The sequence below is a fragment of the Hippoglossus hippoglossus genome, chromosome 8, assembly GCF_009819705.1.
Source record: "Hippoglossus hippoglossus isolate fHipHip1 chromosome 8, fHipHip1.pri, whole genome shotgun sequence".
Lineage (NCBI taxonomy): Eukaryota > Metazoa > Chordata > Actinopteri > Pleuronectiformes > Pleuronectidae > Hippoglossus > Hippoglossus hippoglossus.
The window spans coordinates 21050949-21057334 of NC_047158.1; positions in this window are offsets into that span (position 1 = coordinate 21050949).

A 6386-nucleotide genomic window follows, 5' to 3' on the forward strand; every position below is an offset into this window, starting at 1 on the left:
TCTATCTATCTATCTATCTATCTATCTATCTATCTATCCGTCTATCTATCTGTCTGTCTGTCTGTCTATCTGTCTGTCTGTCTGTCTGTCTGTCTATCTATCTATATATCTATCTATCTATCTATCTATCCGTCTATCTATCTGTCTGTCTGTCTGTCTATCTGTCTGTCTGTCTGTCTGTCTGTCTATCTATCCATCTATCTATCTATCCCATGAGTTATTTGGTCCTGACGAGGAAATTGTTTCTGCTGGAAAAGAACACACATCTGATCTTATAATGAATACATTTTAAACAGGATGTTAACTAGTATTAATTATATAAAAGCAAAATACACAAACACACACTTATATGTACATCATAAACAGTATATATATAGTAAATGTACTAGAGATCATACATAGCAAACCTCCAAATAAACAATAATGCCCTGATTTTTAATATCGACCCTATTGTTGATTATTCCCCTTTGTGGTTCCCGGATCAGTCTCAGTGTTTCCAGCCTGTCCTGGAGTCGAGGGCCAAGTTTCCAACACGTTCCCCCCCGTTGGCAGTGAACAGTCACAAGTGCCCTGTAACAACATGCATGTGTCGTAAAAAAGCATACACGGAGATATTTGCTCAGACAGACCCTGTTATCATGTTTAGGCCTAAAGGGAAAGGTGCTGCTAGGACACACGTTACTCAACAACTGGTACACAGAGGAGGACACGCTCCTTCACCGTGTCCTTGACCCGACTGGTTCAGGGTCTCCATGCCCCGACCTGAGTTCACTTCATCCCAGGTAATTCCCTGGTATCCACAGCCACTGTTCTAACTCTATGCCTTTTGGTCGGTATCCATGGGAATATGGACAAACAGAGGAAAACAACAGTTCCTGGCAGTGTTTGTGCCTCCACTTTGCCACCTCCCTTATAAATTCTATTCTCTGTGCAGCTGTTCCTGCTGCTGCTCCGCTCTGTTTGGGTTCAGGTTTTTATTCAGCGCTGCGGTGGAGGCTGACCACCGTCCTAGTGACATTTTGGCAGAGCACAGCAGCACAGGGTCCAGAGCGGCGAGTGTTTACGGGAACGCTCGTGAGGTGGCACGCTGCCATCCGGCCAAATGTTGGACAAAAGGAACACTCACGTTACCCAACCAGGGACAGATGTGCGAACATGATGTGTGCATTAATATGTGATGATGTTTGTGTCCTGAAACAATCTCTGCTAATCATCGTGTCAACCGTAAACAGCAGTGGTGTGAATCCTGGGCCAGATTCAGCTCTGAAACAACGACATGTGGCGAGTAGTTCAGGAACCATTCAGTTATCAGGTTTCAGCTTTTTCAAAAACAAAAAAAAGCTGCAGACGTCTTAGTCACATCTCGATTAGTCACATCTCTGTTTAGTCTGTTTAGATTTAGAGTTGTTCTCTGTGCTCAAGCACCGAAGTTCCTGATATCGAGTTCTGCTTTTTGTGTGAATCCATATATAAATACACGTCCTCGTTATCGCCGGGAACTGCTCTAGGATTGTGATGTTGTTTGTTGTTTGTTATGCATATTTTTTGGGCAAACTTTCAAAGAGTTGCAGGGCAGGACGAGCTGCTTGGCAACAGACTCGCTTGTAACAGTCGGGTTCAGATGGACGAGCGCCAAAACCAACTGAGTGTTACCTGCTCTCGATCCTGGGAAAGGCAAAGCCAGAGGGTGGAAGGAAGCTGTTTACCGTAAGATTAAGCAAAGCGTGTGTGTGTGTGTGTGTGTGTGTGTGTGTGTGTGTGTGTGTGTGTGTGTGAGCACGTATTTCTTTCAGGGTGGAGTGTTCATGGGCGTCGGATTCTTTCTGACCACATCTGCATGCAGTGGAAATTTTTATCCATTATCTCCCACATCATTTACTTATCAGTGAAGTGATAACTTGTGAACTTGTGGCATTTCGTTGTATTTCCACAACAATCAGGAAGATAGTGTGTGATGTGCGTGCAGAAGTTTATTTTAAAGTAAAAAGGCAAACAGGCACATCTTTTCCCTGCTCTCTCACACAATGTCACCAGTTCCTACACAGAGGGAAAATCCCCTTAATTTCCTCGATCTGTCTGTCTTCTGACAAAGCAGGCTTTCACAGTAAGGTGCTTATGAAGGGGATTGAGCCGTCCTCACCTCCTCCTCTCAAACCGTCCCATTGTGCCTCGCCACCTCTGCACAACAACTCCTTTTGTCAGAGCCGGCCTGCAGCCTACTTGTCCTCTGCCTCTCCACAACGCTGGCCTCTTTTTGGTTTAGCCAGTCTGCTCCGTCTCTGTGACTCAGCCCGGGCTCGGGCCGCCGAGGCCACTCAGAGGTCACAGCCCCGAGCTCCCTCCTCACATCTTTCCCCGGAGTCTTTCCCCTGACCTTCGCAACTCCTCCAAACACCCACTCAGCAGAAAAGAGTGGTGGCTGTAGCGCGGGGAGAGCGGGCGGGCGAGGGGAGAGATAAAGACAGGCTCAGTCAGATGAGGTTTGTTTGTGAAGTGCCCTCTTGACAGAGCGGCTGACTCCTTCATTTGGACATAATGGGGCCTCTCATCCACGGCGCTGCTGTTCTCCTTTGTGACTGTGGTCAGTGTGGTCACTACTGCCAGGTCTATTAATAGAGTGATCCATCATCTTCATCATCTTCATCCTCGTCAACATCACATGATGGCCTGATGGTGTTTTGCTCGCCTCCACTCGTTCCGTCGACGTGTTTAACGCTTCGACCTCATTCGGCCTTTGCGTGTCGTTCGTCTAAAGGTGGAAGTTTGTGATCTTTCTCATCTGAGATGCTTGACATTCACCAGCGAGTCTAATTTTGCACGACAGCATCAAGAGAAGAAAATCTGAGGTCATGCAATTTCCTTTTGAAATTGTTTATTTTGGTTTTGTAAGAGGAACTGAAATTGTGCTGCAGTGAAAGTCCCATTCCCTGATTGCACCAGGACATGTTGACAAAGGACCTAATCATATTTCATCTGAGGTATTTTTGCAGGAATAAAACCAGACAATTTCATTATGGATTCATTTGTGTCCCTGATGGGATTTATTTTTAGCTACAATAGCAGCAAGTGCTCTGGGGACGGAAATATCAGTCGGTTGAGTGGTGGGTCGACTGGAGACGGACATTTCTTACTCTAGACTTTCATTGACCCAAAAGCACCGAACACTACTGCCCTTCCTTATTCTCTTACTTTTCCTGTAGCGCCCCCACGTGGTCGACGGGTTAGAGGGTAAACAGCTATGGGAATGGATTGTCATGAAATTTAGTACAGACAATAAACTGCTGAATTTATATTTCATGTGTCTTCATGCGCTTCCCAGATGCCATCCCTACACTTTGAAGATTGTCCGTCTGACCTGGACAATCGTCTGCTGCCTTCTTCACACGTGAAAGACAGATGTTTGGATAAAGTCTTTTCTGGAGTTTATGTCTGAAAACAAAACAAGTGGCTGCACTGACACCGTCAACACCACCAGGATCCACAGAGACACCGATAGACACAGATCTCAAATCAGCCAGAGCAGAATAATACAAAGATCATCATCCTGCGTGAGGAGAGAAAAAGACGCCTACGTCCACGCTCATGGCCGAAAACATCATGTCACTGACATTTATATTTATATTGTTCATTTCAACGTTTACATCACATGAAATCCATGTTGACGCCACACCGAGCAAAACCTTTGATCATTCTCGAGTCAAAAGAAGGGACAACTTGTCTCTTACATCCCCTTCAGAATAAGAGACAAGTGTGTGCATCTGTTAACGCTGGGCCTGTCACAGTTCTTCATGATAAACAGGACAGGGGGTGGCGGGGGGGTAAAAAAGCCTGCTGGGCAGCCACACGCTCTCACGCACAGCGCCGTCCCCGACCATGCTAACCAAAAGGACTCTGAGATCTCGTTGGCAAGGGCCCATGTCCGTCCTACGCAGTGAACCTGAAACCGCCTGTAGGAGCTGTGAGTCAGGTAGCTGACCGCAGCCTCGCTCGCCGGCAGCACGCCACGCTCTGCACGGAGAGACAGGGGGAGAGAGGGACAAGTGGTAGAACAAGCTGTTAGTCGGTCAAAAGTGTGGGTCACCGGTGCTGGAGCCAGAGGTCGACGTGTTTGTCCGTGTCCAACTGATCCGTTCGACCTTCTGTCTTTGCTCCATCGCTTGTCCTCCTCCATCCTTCGCTCTCTCTCTCTCTCTCTCTCTCTCTGCTCATTAGGCTGCGGTGCAGGAACAGGCCGTCGTGGTAATGAATACAGAATGTGCTCTTAATGATCTTGGCCTATTCAGAGTTATAAGTTAAAAGCTCGGGAGCCTGTAGCGCAGGAGGACATTTAGAGTAACAGAGGGGAATGCGGGGGTGAGGGTGTTGTGGCATGAGCGAACAATTGGCTCCAGATCTTTCCTCTGTGTGTGTGCGTGTGTGTGTGTCTGTGTGTGTCTGTGTGTGTGTGTGTGTGTGTGTTTGGAGGGCAGGGACTTGAGATAGCTGACATTTTATCCTCACAGTCTTCAAGTGGCAAATGAACTATCGCATGAATTCCTCCTCTCCGCCAAAGTCGACACACACATCTGATCCCTGTGTGTTTTGCCGTCTGCCAAGCGACGCTGAGATTTCCTTTGAGTGGGTCTTCTCAGTTATGGTTTGGCTCAGTCAGGCCGCCGCAGCCACAGCCGCTGTGTGTGTGTGTGTGTGTGTGTGTGTGTGTGTGTGTGTGTGTGTGTGTGTGTGTGTGTGTTTCCTTTTGGTTTCTTTATCTGCCACATGGTGGAAACATGGTTTTGGCTTTTATTAAAACGAAATGCCTCCAGAGAATTGCCATGTCAGCCTCAGACGAGCTCGTGATCTGGGGCATTTTTTTTTTTGGAGCAATATAAATCATCAGCCGGAGCAGTTATTTCTCTCTGTGGAGGAGTTTGTGAACGCAGCTGCTCCAGCTGCTCTCACTGTAACCCACATCACTGTGATAACCAACAAATCAGAAGTGTGTGTGTGTGTGTGTGTGTGTGTGTGTGTGTGTGTGTGTCTGTGTGTGTCTGTGTGTGTGTGTGAACAATCACATATGCCCTGCAAACCTCCCTTTTCCTCTTTGCCAGTCAGCAGAGTTTTTGTTTTCGTGTCTGTGTTGAGTCTCCTCTTCAAATGTCTGGTCGTCTTCCTGGTTTTCCCTCTCAGTCAGTGTCCAAATAAATACGGCGGAAACTTTGCAGCGCCAGACACCAGGATGTCACGGTGCCAAAGAGGTGAAAACCAGACCCAGGGAATCCCTTCAGGCGGGGGGGGGGAATGCTGGGAAGGTCACGACCTCGATGGCAGTGAAGTCACCGGTCGGTAAAGACAAGGAGGTGCTGAGTTCACGGCGATGACAGCCGAGTGAGTAACTTCTGAATCTCACACACACCCTCAGACATCATAAAGTGGAATGAACAAACAGCAACACAACCAGCGTTACACACATGTGCTGTTACTCATTATTATTGTGCTGCAGTGGGTCTGTGTCACAGATATCCACAGGGATTTTCTCAGGTTAGAGATGGTTCAGAGAAAAGGTGCAGCGCCGGCACTTTTCTGGGGGCAAACATCCACATGCAGGTTTTTACTGTCAACATGAAAAGACCACAGATTTGATTTTTTTTTTTTTTGACTTCGTCTGCAACTCCTGTTCGGCCCCAGGCAGCGTTTGCGTGATCCAGTAACTCGGAGCCATTCCCGACGCCCGGGACCTGGCACGTCTGAAACAAGCCTGGACACAGACGCCCTGGGGTGAATCTGTGCCTGTACAAATTCATCCAACTCCCCCACAAACACCCACAGATCTTATCCACTCACGCACACACACAGCCAGACAGACACTGCACTCTCGCTCACACTCTTACTCACGTATGTAAATTCACTTTTACTGGTGCTCCACCTTGTACTGAACACACACACACACACACACACACACACACACACACACACACACTGTGCCTCGGCTCTCAGACATGTTTTTGTATCTCACCTCAGCTGACAATTATTGTTTGCGTGTTCCTGCGCCGGGACCATGATCCTGTGCAGACTCGACGCTGAGGTTGGTATTAAGCGCAGTCTGCAGGTTCCTCTGGGTGGAGGCACGTAGACCACAGGCAGCACAATTAGCAGTTTGTGGTCTGTTGTGTGGCGCACTAATTACCTCACATTTAATGTAGTTTACCTTAAGTAGTGTGCTCAGGAAGCCCTGCTCCGAATATAGACTCTCACTGGGCAATTTAAGAGTCTCTTTGGTCACAAATTACTGTTTAATTGTCTTCATGGGAGAGTTGTTTACCAGCGTTTCAAGTCGGAGAACATATCTGGCCCGGATGGGAGAAGTTTGGAAGCAGCGACGACTTCAAGAAAACCGTTTTCAAAGC